The sequence below is a fragment of the Mesoplodon mirus genome (genome assembly GCF_964341445.2).
Source record: "Mesoplodon mirus genome assembly, chromosome: 12".
NCBI classification, from domain to species: Eukaryota; Metazoa; Chordata; class Mammalia; order Artiodactyla; family Ziphiidae; genus Mesoplodon; species Mesoplodon mirus.
The window spans coordinates 27,477,963-27,498,475 of NC_138988.1; the positions used below are offsets into that span (position 1 = coordinate 27,477,963).

Genomic DNA, 20,513 nt, shown 5'->3' on the forward strand with positions numbered 1-20,513 from the left:
AATTGTCCCCAGATGGGTTTTGGCCAGAGAGAACTTACAACGAGATACCTCTTTGGGATCTTTGGTCTGTGACTCAGCTATCAATCTAGGTCCAATCAGATACAACTCTGCAGTCTAGAAATCATGATCACAGCTGGTACCTACGTTGTAGACGTTCTTCACTGGGAGAACAAGGCCATCCTAGAGATTTCCAGTGAACATTTGCATATGACTTTTCCTTCTGCGGGGCAAGTTAAAAACCTCACCAGTCCTAAAATTTACTTGAGGAAGCATTCGAATTTTAAAGTTGACAGCACACATGATAATTCTTAGCAGATCATTTGCATGTTGTATACGTAGAAATATATGTACTCGTTACTTCCCAAGTTTTAGTAATTCAAAGCTCATGCAAGGGCTTCCCTGGTGGCGCAGTGGTTGAGAGTCCGCCTGCCGATGCAGGAGACACGGGTTCGTGCCCCGGTCCGGGAAGATCCCACATGCCACGGAGCGGCTGGGCCCGTGAGCCGTGGCCGCTGAGTCTGCGCGTCCGGAGCCTGTGCTCTGCAACGGGAGGGGCCACAACAGTGAGAGGCCTGCGTACCGAAAAAAAAAAAAAAAAAAAAAAAAGCTCATGCAAGCCTTCTGTCTTAAACTGACATGCTTGCAGCTGTGTATAATTTATAAAGGCCTTTTTTTTTTCAGTCCTGTCTCCTTGATTTCCCAGTGACTTTTAATTCATTCATTAGTTTCACTATAACTCTTTAACTTGGGTTTTTCTTTTTTCTTTTCTTTTCTTAGTGAAAAGCAACTTAGTTTTTTTATTTTTAAAGCAAAATAAAAATCCTAAGTATGCAATCCTTTCACTTTTCAAGCTAGGGACCAGGAACATAAAATTCTATTCAATAAAGATATCATGGCAGTGAAAATGCAACATCTATAAAGAGGTCTCATTTTCCTTATCTGTTTTTTTTTTTGAAGCAGAAGAATAAAGTAAGAGGTCACTCTGGAGTTTTAAAGAAGGGAAACTTTTTGAATTTTTAAAGAAGAGTAAACATTTCTAGGTTTTTAAAAAGCAATGTTGTAGTTCTAGCCTGAAGCCTGGAACCACATGCATCATTGAAGTCCTTTCTATTCCTCACTCTTGATGGAAAAAAAAACCAAAACCCTTATTTCTTTTTTCTAAATAAATTTATTTGGTTGCATCAGGTCTTAGTTGCAGCACGTGGGCGCCTTAGTTGCGGCTTGAGGGCTCCTTAGTTGTGGCTCACCTGCTCCTTGGTTGTGGGATGTGAACTGTTAGTTGCGGCACGCGTGTGGGATCTAGTTCCTGGACCAGGGATCGAATCCGGGCTCCCTGCATTGGGAGTGCAGAGTCTTAACCACTGTGCCACCAGGGAAGTTCCCCCTTATTTCTTTCTATGACATTTGGGGGTGCAATGGAAGGGTCATATTTCCTTTTATCTATTTCCATGATGTCATATCTCTTGTGTTCTTTAGGGTGGCATGACTGAAAGTGTTTAGAGTTGTGGTACATTTTCATGGCTTGGGCATTTAGTATCAAGGGGGCTAGTGAACCAGATGACGGTTAGACAAGTTCTGGGTCATGTTAGTGAACCAGAGGTTCCCCCACTCTAGGAACAATAAGGCAGAACACTGTCTGATATTCTTTGCAGGCAGTTCTATTTGAAACTCCCCCAAAGCAATGTTTTGTGACTGCCATTCTTGTCTATCTTGACCCCCTTTTTTTTTTTTTTTGTCTTGGTGAAATATTTTATTCTTTTTCTTAAAATTTTTATTGGAGTATAGTTGCTTTACAATGTTGTGTTAGTTTCAGGTGTATCAGTTATACATATACATATATCCATTCTTCTTTAGATTCCTTTCCCATATAGGCTATTACACAGTATTGAGTAGAGTTCTAACTTGGGTTTTTCTTGAAGCAGGGATTCTCTCTTTCATAGCCTTCCTTCCTGTTTATTTTCTCCACTCCCCCCCCCATTTTGCTCTTATAAATCCTGTGCCGGCTTTATCATTAGTCCTCTATTGAGCAAGCAATTAAAAACTTTCTTAAATGCATACTTGATACTTGGTTAGCATTGTATTTAATGCTATGCCACTGTGTTTATCCAACGCATTCAAGGTTCCCTTTTTTTTTTTTTGGCCACGCCACTAAGATGTGAAATCTTAGTTCCCAAACCAGGGATTAAACCCGGGCCCCCTACATTGGAAGCATGGAGTCTTAACCGCTGGACTGCCAGTGAAGTCCCCAAAACATGCAAGCTTCTTTGCATCAGCTAGTTTTTTGGAATTATTGTTTGCCATGTGCATCCACTTGAAAACTTTTATGTACTTACCTTTGAAAGAACAAAAATTGCAGTTTTACCCCATTGCAACTTCTTAGTTTCAGGATCTAATGATGTGTAAAAATATTGTCAGAAAAGGCTGTTGTGGTTTACTGTGTTTGGTACAGATAATTTAAAAAAATAAAACACCCATATCCTTCATTTATATGAGAATAGCATGAGAAAATGTTTTACCTATTCTTTTTAAAAAATTTCATGTTCATACATTTCTTCTTTTGCTAGAGTATCAGGTCTTATTTTCAAATCTGAGTTTATTTTTCTCTTAATTATCCCTTTAGTATTGCTTTTCAGCATCTATTGAAATGATCATAGGGGTTTTATTCTTCAGTTTGTTAAAGTGGTGTACCACATTGATTGATTTACACATATTGAAGAATCCTTGCATCCCTGGGATAAATCCCATGTGATCATGGTGTATGATCCTTTTAATGTGTTGTTGGATTCAGTTTGCTAGTATCTTGTTGAGTATTTTTGCGTCTGTGTTCATCAGTGTTATTGGTCTGTAATTTTCTTTTTTTGTAGTATCTTTGCCTGGGTTTTTTTTTTTTTTTTTTTTTATGGCTGTGTTGGGTCTTCGTTTCTGTGCGAGGGCTTTCTCTAGTTGCGGCAAGTGGGGGCCACTCCTCATCGCGGTGCACAGGCCTCTCATTATCGCGGCCTCTCTTGTTGCGGAGCACAGGCTCCAGACGCGCAGGCTCAGTAATTGCGGCTTACGGGGCCAGCTGCTCTGCGGCATGTGGGATCTTCCCAGACCAGGGCTCGAACCCATGTCCCCTGCATTGGCAGGCAGATTCTCAACCACTGCACCACCAGGGAAGCCCTCTTTGCCTGGTTTTGATATCAGGGTGATGGTGGCCTCATAGAATGAGCTTGGGAGTATTCCTTCCTCTGCAGTTTTTTGGAAGAGTTTCTGAAGGATCGGTGTTAACTCTTCTCCAAATGTTTGATAGAATGTGCCTGTGAAGCCATCTGGTCCTGCACTTTTGTTTGTTGGAAGTTTTAAAATCACAGTTTCAATTTCAGTAGTTGTGATTGGTCTGTTCATATTTTCCAATTCTTCCTGGTTCAGTCTTGGAAGGTTGTACCTTTCTAAGAATTTGTCCATTTCTTCTAGGTTGTCCATTTTATTGGTATATAGTTGCTCGTAGTAGTCTCTTATGATCCTTTGTATTTCTGTGGCATCCTTTGTAACTTCTTCTTTTTCACTTCTAATTTTATTGATTTGAGCCCTCTCCCTTTTTTCCTGATGAGTCTGGCTATAGGGTAATCAATTTTGTTTATCTTTTCAAAGAACAAGCTTTTAGTTTCATTGATCTTTAGTTTTCTTTGTTTCTATTTCATTTATTTATGCTCTGATTTTTATGATTTCTTTCCTTCTACTAACTTTGGATTTTGTTTGTTCTTTCTGTAGCTGCTTTAGGTGTAAGTTTAGGTGCTACTGCTTTTCAGTAATGACTTTCTTAAATTGAAAGCTGAGCAATTTACTGATGGTTTATTCTTACAGACCTTCTCCTCAGATTTGAATACGAATGCCACTTTTAACATAAGAATATTAAAAACATTAGGTAGTTAAATATACACTTGGGCTTGGCTAATTTTTATAATCAAACTTTTCAGATATAAAAAATGAAATAATTCCTTAATATCCTTATATATGAGTCTGCTTTTCTTGGACTCTGAAAAAATACAAATAGGAGGCCATAGAAATAGACTGAAATTTTATTTTCTTTAAGTTTTTAATGTATTTCCCCAAGTCCAAATGTGTATTAGTTGCTCATTGATTTGTTTATATATTCAAAAACAATGTTTTAATTAGATTACATGTGAGCCTCACTTTTTAGTTAACCTAAAATATTTGCAGCTGGTAGAAATGTTAATAGTACTTTGAAAAATTGGATAGTTATCCTTTTACAATTTTGTTTGAAGAATATTTGTTTGTTATGAAATAGGGGTTAAACATGTTGGCTCATATGCCTAAAATTTTGAAGAAGAGTAGTAGAGGGGAAAAGAAATGGATTCATTTTAACTCTAGATGGCAGTTAAACACAGCTAACAAAGACCAACTTGTTTGAAATACAGAAATACAAAAATAGTAGAACACACACACATTCTCTTTTACCATCCAGTTAATTATATTCTCCAAATGATGTCTTGGATTGATACTACTAAACAAAGATGTATAAAATGTAATTACACACAAATGAAATGAATAGTGTAGACCTGTAATTGCAAGAATTTTTTCCAGCTGGTAATATGGCATATACCTGTGCAATGGTATAGTGCCTGTATCTAATTTTGCCATTTTTACTAACATTTAATTCAGTGTAGTTTTATTTTATGTACAATTATTTACCAATATCAATTCAAACCACATGCCACTAGGAGAACTATTACATATTTAATATCTTTTTTTTTTTTTTTTTTTTTGCGGTAAGCGGGCCTCTCACTGTTGTGGCCTCTCCCATTGCGGAGCACGGGCTCCGGATGTGCAGGCCCAGCGGCCATGGCTCACGGGCCCAGCCGCTCCGCGGCATGTGGGATCTTCCCGGACCGGGGCACGAACCTGTGTCCCCTGCATCGGCAGGCGGGCTCTCAACCACTGCACCACCAGGGAAGCCCCATATTTAATATCTTGAACTTTTTTTTTTTTTTTTTGTGGTACGTGGGCCTCTTACTGTTGTGGCCTCTCCCATTGCAGTGCACAGGCTCCGGATGCGCAGGCTCAGCGGCCATAGCTCACAGTCCCAGCCACTCCTCGGCATGTGGGATCTTCCCAGACCGGAGTACGAACCCGTGTCCCCTGCATCGGCAGGCGGACTCTCAACCACTGCGCCACCAGGGAAGCCCCCTTGAACATTTTTAATATACGCAAAGTTTATTTTCATAAAAAATTTAGTCCATAAAAGTCCACTCCAAAATCTGGCACAGATATCCAAGCATGTTCATTTGAGGTCACTTTTACTTTTCTTGGCTGTGCATTTAAAAATACGCTTTTTTACATGTAAATATTTAATTCACGATGTTAGTGTATTGCTTTTAAGGTACTAAAATTATGTTTCTGATAGTATTTATAAAGGAAAGGAGAAGCTTGTCAGATCATACTTTGTTCTCATCTCATGGTCCTAGCTCTTTGAGTAGACTTTCTATAGATGTAGAGTGCAACTATCTCCAGTTTATAATTACTGCACATTGATATGATGTCTAGCAAATAGAATGAAAAGGACTTAAAGTAGGCCTGATTAGTCTAACCTGATTTGTCAGGTGGCTTAGAAAAAGAAAGGATGTGACATCTTTAAAATTTATTCATTGCAGATTTTATATGAAATAACTAAATCCTTTTGAGAGGACTGATTTGATTGACTTTCATTTTTTGTATGTAGCAATTTATGTCCTGAGTTTATTTCCAAACAGTGGATCAATGCATAGGCAGTAGCTGACACCTAGGGCAAAGGGCCTGCATGTGAGCCCCCAGGCCATATAGTTCCAAAACCTTGTAGGCCTTGCACTCAGGGCACAGGTGAAGTTGTTCTGCCTCTTAGCCACGAACGTATGGAGGTTCAAAGTAGCCTACAGGAAGCTTAAACCCTGAACATCTCAGATCCTGGAATTGGCACTTGCCTTTGAGTTGGTAGAATAAATGTTAAGTAGGCTTTCTAATAATAGAGATGTGATCCTACTTTAGAGAGTTTGGTGCTCTTGTATTGATTTCCCTAGACTCCAAACTCCTAATAGCAGATGTTGGTTTCTAATAGTTTCTTGACGAATGCTTGCTGAATATAACTTAGCAACATGATAAGTGCTTTGTTTCTTTTCCTTTTTTTGAGCAACATAAGAACAGTCCGATGTTACTCAAAAACTTTAGTAAAAGAATTTACCCATTTATTTTAGAGAAGTTTCTGCTAGAATTTTATAATGATTGATGTAATTGCTGTGCATGTTTCCTTGAATGAATATAAAGTTGCCAGAGCTTCTGATTTTTTCAAGTGAAGACAGAAATTTGGATTTTAATGTGAAATTTTCTGATTTTTCAGTGTTAGCAACTAATTCGAATAAAAAAGAAAAAAGCAAGCACATGTGCACACACATACCAGTGGACTGATGGCTTGCAACCTTCAATGTGCACTACTCTCATTTTGTAAGCTCATTTTTTAATAACATGTTCTGAAATTTATTAATTTAGATCTTTTAGTTATGGTTGTCATCTAATTATACTTTTTTGAGGTTACACTTTAGTTCTCTTAAAATTAGGTTTTGGGATCTTTCTAAAAGTCTTCATTTTCATTTTCATCATCATTCTCTTGAGTAATATCTACAGATATCTGCTCCCATCCTTTGCATTTCGATCCGTCCTAATTTCACTTTCAGAGAATAACCTTAAATTAGGTCCTGGAAGTAACTTGCTATGGGTAGCACAGGCCACCTACTTTGGGTCCAAAAATGCAAGTACTAAAGACGTGCGTGATAGCCTCCTCATTAGTTTTTCTTCTACTTTTTTTCTTTCTACAATCTTCTCCACAGTCACAGTGATTTTTTTTTTCAAAACATAAATCAGAACTTGTAACTCTCCTCCTCAAACCCTGAGGTGGTTTTTCATTGTCCTTTGAGGAAAATCCATGCTCCTTCCCATGGCCCTGCTTTACCAGGCTCTGGTTACCAGTGTTCTCACCTCTCACCAGATTCCCTCTCGTTTACTCTGATCTTGCTAATGCTCACCAAGCTCAGTCCTATCTTAAGAACTTTTGCACTCAAGAGTTCTCCCTGCCTGGAACATCTTCCACAAAGCCTTTCATGTTCTTCACAGGTCACTCCCCGAGAGTCCTTTCTTGCCCACTCTGACGAAGATAATCCCTTTCACCATCATTTTCTGTCCTCTCTTTTAAAAATATTTATTTATTTATTTATTTACTTACTTACTTACTTTTGGCTGCGTTCTGTCTTCACTGCTGCTTGCAGGCTTTCTCTGGTTGCGGTGAGCGGGGGCTACTCTTTGTTGTGGTGCACGGGCGTCTCATTGCGGTGGCTTCTCTTTGTTGCGGAGCACGGGCTCTAGGCACATGAGCTCAATAGTTGTGGCTTGTGGGCTCTAGAGCGCAAGCTCAGTAGTTGTGGCACACGGGCTTAGTTGCTCCGTGGCATGTGGGATCTTCCTAGACCAGGGCTTGAACCTGTGTCCCCTGTATTGGCAGGCAGATTCTAAACCACTGTGCCACCAGGGAAGTCCCTTTCTGTCCTCTGATTATTTTTGTGGTGCTTACCTCTCCCTGATATACATTTGCATACATATGTACATAGACACATATACATACACATATACATATATATCATATATATTTGCTTTCGTGTTTATTGCCTGTCTCGCCCACTAGAATATAAATTTCATGACAGCAGGAACCTTGTCTGACTTGCTGACTGCTGTATCCTTAATACCTAGAATAGCACGTAGCCCTATTCTGCATAACAGGATTGTCAAATAAATGAATAAATAAGATCTAGGTAGCCACTTTGGTACTGAGTGATAGAAGAGAGATCTCAAGTTTGGAAAGGGCTGTAGAAACAAAGTTAGGAAGACATGGCAAGTTATGACTCAGGTACCTCAGTGCTGTACATTTGGTATAGCTGCCCATCATTGTAGCCACTTACCCCAATAGGGTTTTTTTTTCCAATTTTAGAAATTTGATTTTCTGTATTATATGATAGAATTAAAAATGTTAAACACGCTTTGTACAACTACATTCTCCTAAGTGACTTACTAAATTCATGGTGTGATTTTGCATGTGGCGTACTGTAATAATATAAAATCTACTACAAAGTTATGCTTTCTGAATCTACACTCTCATGTTAACCTGTGATGTTCACAATAAAATCCTGGGATGTGTTTCATAGTAATACTTTGAATTGCTGTCAGAAACTAAGGATTCAGAGAAATAAGATTAAATAATTATTTGTATAGTATTTTCTTTGTTTTGTATATCAGTATATATGAGTTCTTGGTAGAGAAGTAATTAACAGTAGACACAACAAAGAAAATATGTTAAATTGTTAAAGTTTTTCAGCATTGTTGAAATCAAGATTTTCTTGTAGTTTTTGTTGTCATCTAGTTTTGCACGTGAACTTTTATCTGTGTAAGACACATTTTCTGACAGCTGGGAATGCTTTTAATTTTTTTTAAGCTCACCATTTTGTTTTCATTGATAGTTTAAACATAGTCTGTTGAGAGTACTTATGGAACTTTACAGAAAGTTCTGTGAGGAAAAAGACTTTATATAAACTTATTTGTCTGCCAACTTTGCTGTACATAAATATATCCATATAAAATTTCTACCTCGTGACTTCCCTAGTGGTGCAGTGGATAAGACTCTGTGCTCCCAGTGCAGGGGGCTAGGGTTTGATCCCTGGTTGGGGAACTAGACCCCACGTGCATGCTGCAACTGAGTGTTCTCATGCCACAACTAAGGAGCCTTCATTGCCGCAACTAAGGAGCTGGCAAGTTGCAACTAAGCAGCCCACCTGCTGCAACTAAGGAGCCTGCCTGCTGCAACTAAGACCTGGTGCAACAAAATAAATAAATAAAAAGAAAATTAAAAAAAAATTTCTACCTTGAGTAAGAGTAGGTCAACAACCTTAAACATAACAGGTATAGAAAAAGAAATATAAAAGTAGTCAACTCATCTTCTTATCCCAGATGTTATAGAAATTTTAACCCAGTTTATGTTGTGAATAAACCTAAAAAGTTTGACCTTTACAACTGAAATGCCCCGGAACCTTGCACTGATACTTGATAGAGAGGCAGTGTGTTGAAATGGCCATGTTGCCGAGTTAGAACATGTGGATTCTAGCTCCGGATTTCCTACTTAAGAGCTCAGTTTCATCACTGGCCAGAAAGGGAAATATTACCTTCTTTCTCAACTTCACAGGATACTTGTGAGGGCCAAATGAAATAACACATATGAAAGTGCTTTCAGAATTGATAGACACTGTGACATATAAGATATTCATTTTTGAGTGTCATTCATGGTAAAGCAGGTCTATTTTATTAGACTGTATCACACATAGTCTTGTTACATGTGGTAAAAAACCTTATTATAAGTTGTGTAATTTAGAACATGGTTCTGTCTCATGGACTAAGGTTTCCTTGATAGCAAGGCTCTGGTGTATTTCAGTTGTGATTTATTCTTTGAATTTCCAGTTCACATCTTTTCAAAGATAGTATTTTCTCTCATCACTGAAATAATGACCTGAAAAGACTGATAAGCTCATTTAGTATGTGAATAAAGATATACATTTATTTAACGTGCAAATAAAGGTAAATTTTTTTACAATAAATCTTAAAATAGTATCCTGAGCTTTTTATTTTTTTATTAGGCTTTGTGAACTAATTTCCCCATGATTTTTATTATTTATTTATTTATTTAAAAAAATTTTTTTCCCGATGCTTTTTAGACTCAAAAGAACCGAGTATCCACTTTTTATTCTGAAACTTCTAAAAATTAATTCTCAAAAGTCAGTGATAAGTAAGTAATCTAAACTTACTTTTAAAATGTTTTTAAACCCACTAAGTAAAGTTTCCCAGGAGAGTGGAATTAACAGATATATTGGACTTTGAGGTGTTTCTTGAAAGCACAAAATTATAATACTCTTTAATCCCTAGATGAATGAAAAAAAATTCAGTTATTTCTGACTCACTGTTAAAAAGAGGGTAGTACTATTTGTATTTAAATTTTGCAATCATTCCTAGTGACACTTTTAAGTAGAGTGAGCCTTATCCAAAGCTGTGCAAGAATATTCTGTTCTGTCTTTCAGAATATGTTTTCATAAAAAAAAGAGAGAAAACTGACTTGACTCAGAAAAACAGTCTGTTTCGTAATCTTTCTTTGGCAGTAATATTATTTTTTTGTTGTTTTTCTGGTTTTTTTCTTTTTATTATTTTTAATTTAAAAAATTTTATTGGAGCATAGTTGATTTAGTGTTGTGTTAGTTTCAGGTGTACAGCAAAGTGATTCAGTTATACATATACATATATCCATTCTTTCTCAGATTCTTTACCCATATAGGTTATTACAGAATATTGAGTAGAGTTCCCTGTGCTATATAGTAGGTCCTTGTTGATTATCTATCGCATATATAGTAGTGTGTGGATGTGAATCCCAAGCTCCTAATTTATCCCTCTCCCGCAACGTTACGCCTTTGGTAACCGTAAGTTTGTTTTCGAAATCTGAGTCTTTTTCTGTTTTGTAAATAAGTTCATTTGTATCATTTTAAAAATCAGATTCCACATATGAGCGATATCATATATTTGTCTTGCTCTGTCTGACTTACTTAGTATGATAATCTCTAGGTCCATCCATGTTGCTGCAAATGACATTATTTCATTCTTTGTATGGGTAATATTCCGTTGTATATATGTATCACAACTTCTTTATCCATTCCTCTGTCGATGGACATTTAGGGTGCTTCCATGTCTTGACTATTGTAAATAGTGCTGCAATGAACATTAGGTTGCATGTATCTTTTCAAATTATGGTTTTCTCTGAATATATGCCCAGGAGTGGGATTGCTGGATCATATGGTAGTTCTGTTTTTAGTTTCTTAAGGAACCTCCATCCATACTGTTCTCCATAATGGTTGTACCAATTTACATTCCCACCAACAGTGTAGAGGGTTCCCTTTTCTCCATACCGTCTCCAGCACTTATTGTCTGTAGACTTTTTGATGATGGCCATTCTGACAGGTGTGAGGTAATACCTCATTGTGGTTTTGATTTGCATTTCTCTAATGATTAGTGATGTTGAGCATCCTTTCATGTGTTTGTTGGTAATCTGTGTATCTTCTTTGGAGAAATGTCTATTTAGGTCTTCTGCCCATTTTTGGATTGGGTTGTTTGTTTCTTTGATATTGAGCTGCATGAGTTGCTTGTATATTTTGGAGATTAATGCCTTGTCGGTCGCTTCATTTGCAAATATTTTCTCCCATTCTGAAGGTAGTCTTTTCGTTTTTTTTTTTTTTGCGGTATGTGGGCCTCTCACTGTTGTGGCCTCTCCCGTTGCGGAGCACAGGCTCCGGACGCGCAGGCCCAATGGCCATGGCTCACGGGCCCAGCCGCTCCGCGGCATGTGGGATCTTCCCGGACCGGGGCACGAACCCGTGTCCCCTGCATCGGCAGGCGGACTCTCAACCACTGCGCCACCAGGGAAGCCCAGTCTTTTCGTTTTGCTTATGGTTTCCTTTGCTGTGCAAAAGCTTTTAAGTTTCATTAGGTCCCATTTGTTTATTTTTGTTTTTATTTCCATTATGCTAGGAGGTGGATCAAAAAAGATATTGCTGTGATTTATGTCAGAGAGTGTTTTGCCTGTGTTTTCCTTTACAAGATTTATAGTATCCGGCCTTACATTTAGGTCTTTATTCATTTTGAGTTTTTGTGTATGGTGTTAGGGAGTGTTCTAATTTCATTATTTTACATGTAGTTTTCCAATTTTCCCAGCACCACTTATTGAAGAGACTCTTTTCTCCATTGTCTATTCTTGCCTCCTTTGTCATAGATTAGGTAAGCATCGGTGCAAGGGTTTATCTCTGGACTTTCTATCCTGTTCCATTGATCTATATTTCTGTTTTTGTGCCAGTATCATACTCTTTTGATGACTGTAGCTTTGTAGGATAGTCTGAAGTCACGGAGCCTGATTCCTGCAGCTCCGTTTTTCTTTCTCAAGATTGCTTTGGTTATTTGGGGTCTTTTGTGTTTCCATACAAATTTTAAGATTTTTTTGGTTCTAATTCTGTGGGAAAATGCCATTGGTAATTTGATAGGGGTTGCATTGAATTCGTAGATTGTTTTGGGTAATATATTTTGACATTACTGCTTCCTCCATTCCAGGAACATGGTATATCTCTCCATCTATTTGTGTCATCTTTGATGTCTTTCATCAGTGTCTTACAGTTTTCTGAGTACAGGTCTTTGGTCTCCTTAGGCAGGTTTATTCCTAGGCATTTTATTCTTTTTGACGTGATGGTAAATGGGAGTGTTTCCTTAATGTCTCTTTCTGATCTTCCATTGTTAGGGTAGAGGATTGCAAGAGATTTCTGTGTATTAATTTTGTATCCTGCAGCTTTACCAAATTCATTGATGAGCTCTTGTAGTTTTCTGGTAGCACCTTTAGGATTTTCTATGTATGGTATCATGTCATCTGCACACAGTGACGGTTTCACTTCTTCTTTTCCAATTTGGATTCCTTTTATTTCTTTTTCTTCTCTGAATGCTGTGGCTAGAACTTCCAAAACTATGTTGAATAAAAGTGGCAAGAGTGGACATCCTTGCCTTTTTCCTGATCTTAGAGGGAATGCTTTCAGCTTTTCCCCCTTGAGGATGATGTTCGCTGTGGGTTTGTCATATATGGCCTTTATTATGTTGAGGTAAGTTCCCTCTGTGCCCACTCTCTGGAGAGTTTTTATCATAAATAGGTGTTGAATTTTGTCAAAAGCTTTTGCTGCATCTATTGAGATGATCATATGGTTTTTACTCTTCAGTTTGTTAATGTGGTGTGTCACATTGATTGATTTGCATATTTTGAAAATCCTAACATTCCTGGGATAAAGCCCACTTGATCATGGTATATTATCCTTTTAATGTGTTTTTGGATTCAGTTTGGTAGTATTTTGTTGAGTAGTTTTGTATCGATGTTCATTGGTGATAGTGGCCTGTAATTTTCTTTTTTTCTGATATTTTTGTCTGGCTCTGGTATCAGGGTGATGGTGGTCTCATAGAATGAGCTTGGAAGTGTTCCTTCCTCTGCAATTTTTTGGAAGGGTTTCTGAAAGATCGGTGTTAACTCTTCTCTAAATGTTTGAAAGAATGTGCCTGTGAAGCCATCTGGTCCTGCACTTTTGTTTGTTGGAAGTTTTAAAATCACAGTTTGAATTTCAGTAGTTGTGATTTGTCTGTTCATATTTTCCAGTTCTTCCTGGTTCAGTCTTGGAAGGTTGTACCTTTCTAAGAATTTGTCCATTTCTTCTAGGGTGTCCATTTTATTGGCATATAGCTGTTTGTAGTAGTCTCTTATGATCCTTTGTATTTCTGTGGTGTCCATTGTTCTTCTTTTTCATTTCTAATTTTATTGATTTACCCCTTTTTTTCCTGATAAGTCTCACTAAAGGTTTTTCAATTTTGTATATCTTTTCAAAGAACCAGCTTTTAGTTTCCTTGATCTTTTCTATTGTTTTCATCATCTCTATTTCATTTATTTCTACTATGATCTTTATGATTTCTTTCCTTCTACTAACTTTGGGCTTTGTTCTTTCTCTAGTTGCTTTAGGTGTAAGTTTAAGTTGTTTATTTGAGATTTTTCTTGTTTCCTGAGGTAAGATTGTATTGCTATAAACTTCCCTCTCAGAACTGCTTTTGCTGCGTCCCATAGGTTTTGGATCATCTTGTTATTGTTGTCATTTGTCTCTAGGTTTTTTTTGTTTTTTTTTTACTTCCTCTTTGATTTCTTCAGTGATTTGTTGGTTGTTTAGTAACATATTATTGAGCCTCCACATGTTTGTGATTTTTACAGTTTTTTTCCCCTGTAATTGATTTCTAATCTCATAGCATTGTGGTTGGAAAAGATGCTTGATATGATTTCAGTTTTCTTAAATTTACTGAGACTCGATATGTGGCCCAAGATGTGATCTATTCTGGAGAATGTTCCATGCGCACTGGAGAAGAAAGTGTATTCTGCTGCTTTCAAATGGAATGTTCTATAAATATCAATTAAGTCCATCTGATCTAATGTGTCATTTGAGGCCTGTGTTTCCTTATGGATTTTCTGGCTGGATGATCTATTGATGAATGTGGGGTGTTAAGGTCCCCCACTATTATTGAGTTATTCTTGATTTCTTCTATTATGGCTGTTAGCATTTGCCTTTTATATTGAGGTGCTCCTATGTTGAGTGCACATACATTTATAATTGTTATATCTTCTTCTTGGATTGTTTCCATTAAACATTATGTAGTATCTGTCTTTGTCTTTTGTAACAGTCTTTATTTTAAAGTCTATTTTGTCTGATATGAGTATTGCTACTCCAGCTTTCTTTTGATTTTCAGTTTCAGTTTCTTTTGATTTCCCCTCACTTTAGTCTGTGTGTGTCTCTAGATCTGAAGTGGGTCTCTTGTAGACAGCATATACATGGGTCTTGTTTTTGTATCCATTCATCCAGTTTGTGTCTTTTGGTTGGAGCATTTAATCCATTTACATTTAAGGTAATTATCAATATGTATCTTCTTTTTTTTTTTTTTTTTTTTTCTTTTTGCGGTATGCGGGCCTCTCACTGTTGTGGCCTCTCCCGCTGCGGAGCACAGGCTCCGGACGCGCAGGCCCAGCGGCCATGGCTCACGGGCCCAGCTGCTCCGCGGCATATGGGATCCTCCCAGACCGGGGCACGAACCCGTATCCCCTGCATCGGCAGGCGGACTCTCAACCACTGCGCCACCAGGGAGGCCCAATATGTATCTTCTTATTGCCATTTTGCTAACTGTTTTGGATTTGTTTTTGTAGGTCTTTTTTCTCCTCTTCCTCTTTTGTTCTCTTCCCTTGTGATTTGATGACTATCTTTAGTATTGTGTTTGGATTGTTTTTTTCTTTTTTTATGTGTATATCTATTGTAGATTTTTGGTTTGCAGTTCCCATGAGATTTTGATATAGCAGTCTATATATATATGCAAGGTTGTTTTAAGTTGTTGGTTTCTTGATTTCCATTGTAGTTCCAATATCCTACATTTGTACTCTCCTTTTCTCACAATTTCTAGTTTTGATATCATATTTGTGTGTGGATGATTTCCTACCTTTATGTTTGCCTTTAACAGTGAGCTTTCCCATTTGTAATTTTCTTGTTTCTAGTTGTGGCCTTTTCTTTTCCCCTAGAGAAGTTCCTTTAGGATTTGTTGTAAAGCTGGTTTGGTGGTGCTGAATTTTCTTAGCTTTTGATTGTCTGTCAGGCTTTTGATTTCTCCATCAAATCTCAACAAGAGCCTTGCTGGGTAGAGTATTCTTGGTTGTAGGTTTTTCCTTTTCATCACTTTAAATATATCATGCCACGCCCTTCTAGCTTGCAGAGTTTCTGCTGAAAAATCTGCTGATAACCTTATGGGGATTCCCTTGTATGTTATTTGTTGCTTTTCCCTTGTTGCTTTTAATATTTTTTCTTTGTAATTTTTGTCAGTTTGATTAATCTGTGTCTCAGCATGTTCCTTCTTGGTTTATCTTGTATGGGACTCTCTGCATTTCCTGGACTTGAGTGAGTGTTTCCTTTCTCATGTTAGGGAAGTTTTCAGCTATATACTCCTCAAATATTTTCTCAGGCCCTTTCTGTCTCTCTTCTTCTTCTGGGACCCCTATAATGTGAATGTTGGTGCATTTAATGTTGCCCCAGATGTCTCTGAGACTGTCCTCATTTCCTTTTCATTCTTTATTCTGTTCTGCAGCAGTGATTTCCACCACTCTTATTCATTTTTCTGCCTCTTTTATTCTGCTATTGTTTCCTTCTCGTGTATTTTTCATTTTAGTTATTGTATTGTTAATTTCTGTTTGTTTGTTCTTTAAACCTTCTGGCTCTTTGTTATACATTTCTTCTGTCTTCTCAGTCTGTGCCTCCATTCATTTTCCGAGATGGCAGTAACATTATTGATGTACCTACGTTGTAAAGGGCTCTCACCTTCTGACAAAGTCCAAACTCCTTAGCTTCATATTTAAGGTCTTCCATGGTACAGACCTCATCCTCCTTTTCCAAGTTCTTCTCATTTTTTTAAGATGAAAATTTTGTTTATGCAGGATTTCCCCCAACATTTACATGAACAGAATGTCCTCATTACCTATTTTGCCACTTAAAATCTACCTATCTTTCAAGATTCAACTGAAGTATCTTTCCTTCTTGAACTTTTGCTGTGAACTCCTGTGGCACTTATTTATGCTAATCATACTAATTTATTTGGGACCTAATGATAAACTGTCATGTATTATTATTTAGCTCTTCAGGTCTGTATATATTTTTGTATATTTTACCTGTCAGCTTATAATGTTAAAGGACACCACTTGGCTATTTTATCTTTTAATGCTGGTTTCTCCTTATAGGGTAACACATAGCTCATGGCCTCATTCTTCACATACCCTCCCCTCCCCACCTTTAACTTTTCAGGAACAACTCCTGCTTAACAAGGTAAAGAACAGATTTAGGATAAGTTGTCATAGCAAGAGTACGTGAACAAAGTGGTTCAGCTTTCTATTAAAAGTTATAGGTTAACTAGTCAGAAACAGTTTCCAGCAGAAAGTCATCATCTGAGCATTGGGTAGGAGTGAAGTAAGAGGAGTGACAGGGATAAATGTCTAAGTGTAAGAATGAAATAGTCTGTGGGTCAGTGAGTGAATAGATTGGACATGGATGGAACAAAGGTGTGAGTTGAAGAGAAGAAGAAATATAAGGTCGGTTAAAGGTAGTACTAAAGGGAGGAATGATGACATCTTTAAAGTCAAGAGTTGACATTTGATGTGATTTAGAAAGAACTGTTGAATGTTCTGAGGATAGACAAGGTTAACTTGGTTGTGTTTTAAGGGAGATTTATTAACAGAGCTATATACTTGCATCTCTAAAAATATTCTTCAAATAAAAAATGCTCTTGTCCTTTTTGCTCATGTGGCTTGCACATAGCCTGAGTGATGCAAAGTCAACAATGTACTTTGATTTCTTTGGACGCTCAGCCAAAGTGTTTTTTTGAAGACACACTGGTTATTCTCTAATAATAAATTTAATCTTGCCTTTTTGATTTTTATTTCTCTTGCTGCATAATGTTGATGTGAATCTGAATGTAGTTTTCTGTGGTCTACTGGACTTTTCAACAAAGCAACTTAATCTTATCTTAATGGCAAAAGAAAAGTATGATAATGTAATAGCATTCCCTCTGCTAATTTTAGCTCAGTTTTCACTCAGTAATTTTACATAGGGATTGTACTAATCTTCTAAGCTTTTCCCTAAACAAAATACATTAACAACTCCAAATTACGCTTTCATTAAATTTATGGAACATCACCAGGAAAAAAATGCCTCTACCAAGTATTGACTTATATTTAGAAAAAAAATAGCTTGTAAGAGTGTGGCTCTAAATAGAAAATATGTTTTACCCCTTTACTTAAATCATTTTGGAAGAATAACCTATTTACTGGATATAGAACTCTGGGTTGACAGGTTTTTTTTTTTCTCAACACTTCACATTTGTCACTCTTGTCTTATGATTTGCATGGTTTCTAACATGAATTCTGCTGTAATTCTTTCCTTCCTTCCTTTTAAGTAATGTGTGTGTTGTTGTTGTTCTTTAACTTTGGTTTTCAGCAATTTGAATATGATACGCCTAGGTGTGATTTTTTTTAAATTTAATTCACCCTGCTTGGTGTTCTCTAAGCCATTTGAATCTGTTATGTGGTGTCATGAATATTGGAAAATCTAGTCCATTATTTCCTAAAATATTTTTCTGGCCTCTTCCTCCCTTCTCCTTTTGTAATTTCAATTATATGTATTTATATTGTTTGGTATTGCCCACAGTACTTGGATTCTCTGTGGTGTTTTTGTTTGCTCTTTTTCTGTTTGCATTTCATTTTAGGTCACATCTATTAACCTTTCTTCAAGTTCAGTGAATCTAATAAGTGTATTACATTGTGGTTTTATTTTATATTTACTTGATGACTAATAATATGAAGCATCTTTTTATGTGTTCACTTGCCATCTCTGTATCTTCTTTAATGAAGTGTCTGTTCAGCTATTTTTTCTATGTTTAAAATTGGATTGTTTCTATTAAATGGCAGGAAATATAGAGATCCCGATAACTAGTTTTTAGCATGATTACCTGAGTAGATGCTACTGCTATTTATTGATACTTAGATGGTAGAACAGTGGGGAAGGAGCAGTTTAGGGGGAAATCAGAGTTGTGCTTTTGTCATGTTAAATTTAGGATCATTATTAGATGTACAAATGAAGATGTTAAATAATCAGTTGTATATTAATCTGGAGTCATGGGTATTGGTTGGGATTAGAGATTTCCCTTGGTAGTTATTGGCATATAGGAAGCATTTAATTCTGTGGATTGGATGGAATTGTTTGGCAACAGGGCTATAAATGGCAAAAAAAGGGCTACTTTAACAGAAGCCTGGGGCAGGCCAACATTTAGAGGCTGAAAATATGAAGTAAATCCAACAATGGAGACTTGAAAAATAACAGATAATGAGGAAGGAGAAAAAAACCCTACCTTTAAACCCTGAGTAATTTTCACTCTCCAAAAGTACCTAAAGGAGCCACATTTCTCAGACCCCAGGTAGTTCTCAGAACCTTCTTTACCAGTGAGGTAAGAGAAACATTAAAAGGAAAATCATAGGGAAAAAGAGATGTTTCAATGTTTAAACTTTGTATTTTTGCTCAGTAGATAGGCTTGACCACTTTATCTATCATCCTCCCGTTACTCTCTGTCCCCCTCTCCAGTTTAGTTTTCTTCTTTGCCCTTTTACCTGACATTGTATTAAATATTGCTTATGTATTTGTTGTCTATCAACTGTAAGTTCCATGAGGTCAAGGACTTTATTTTGTGAACTACTTTACTTATCTCTAGCACCTAGAACACTTCCTGGTACCTAGTGGTTGCTATGTAAATATTTGTTGACTCCTGAAAGAAGAAAGTGGTGTAGTCAATTGCTGACAAATTAGTGGAGTTGAGGTTAAAGAACAAGGTATTTGGAGAACTTGATAAGAGCTGTGGGATGATGATGATGGAACCCCAAGTTAAACAGGTGGAGAGAATGGAAGACAGAAATGGATCTTGTGAGTATAGACAACTGTTTCAAGAAGTTTTATAGTCAGAGTGAAGCACCAAAAGGAGATGATAGTCAGTGGTGCCTTGAATCAAGTTTTTCTAAGTTGGTGATAATAGGCCAGTATCTATAAAAGTCAAATGATTTCAAATGACCACAAATCAGATAAAGTTAACTTCCTGTTTTTCAATTTTTGAGCCACATAATATAATTGTTAGATTCACATAAACTGCGGGTCTATCTTCGCTGCCAAACTTCATGATCACAAAAGCCAATTTTACCTTGTTGGTTCCCAACTTCTGGTTCCTATCGTTTTCTAGTTCCTTTATGCTCTTTCACCAACGCAGGCAGAAATATAAAACCAGTGTTTTTAATCCTGTCTCTGAATCCAGGCATGGTTAGTAGTGACTTGTTTCTAAATCTTAATGTTCTCAACAGTCTAAATTAACTGTTAGAAAATGGGGTTTTGGACCAGCGGCTTTTTGCACCTTTGTTTCTTTGCCCCATTCGTGGTAGCAGAAATGAAGTTTCCTTGTCTAGAGTTATATCTTGGACAGTAAAATCCATGGAGTAGAGAACTGATTTGTTAATTATTTTGAACAGTCATAAGTCCTGTTTCTTAGAACCCCCCTTTACCCTATGCTGGCTTCCTAGTATTTTAATGATGGAAGACGAGTATAAATACTTCTACTGCTGCTTTTGGTTGATGGTTTAGCAGCCTGAGATGGTAGACAGTCTTAAAATTTGTATGCAGCTGCTCATAGGATCCAGGCAAGTTAGACTGACGATGGGCAGACATAACGTAATGGGACAGATGTAGACTCTGGTGAACTGGAGAGTACATGCATCACCTAAAAGGGGCAACAGCTACTCCTTTCCAGCTTGTTGTGCCCACGTGAGAACAGGAGTCTGGTGTTGTAACACCACCAAAATTTTTGAGAAGAGCTTGAAATCTGAATCTTTTTTTTTTTTTGCGGTACGCGGGCTTCTCACTGTTGTGGCCTCTCCCGTTGCGGCGCACAGGCTCCGGACGCGCAGGCTCAGCGGCCATGGCTCACGGGCGCAGCCGCTCCGCGGCATGTGGGATCCTCCCAGACTGGGGCACGAACCCGTGTCCCCTGCATCGGCAGGCGGACTCTCAACCACTTGCGCCATCAGGGAAGCCCTGAAATCTGAATCTTAACGAAAAAGTTTTTTTGTTTTTTTACATGTTGGAAACTAAGAAGAGTTTCTAAAATTATGGCCTAAATGTATCTGTAGAGTGAATATGTTCTACAGGTCAACAATTTGTGACCTCTTGTGTACTCTGTGATACAGAGTATTGAGTCCCCATGGGTGTAATGTGAGGAAGACT

General features: G+C 37.4%; 1 long non-coding RNA gene across 1 annotated transcript in view; it reads left to right on the forward strand.

Moving 5' to 3' along the window:
- Positions 1-20,513, forward strand: part of LOC309813459 — a 28,177-nt gene that overhangs the window by 3,101 nt on the left and 4,563 nt on the right. The window lies entirely within an intron of this gene.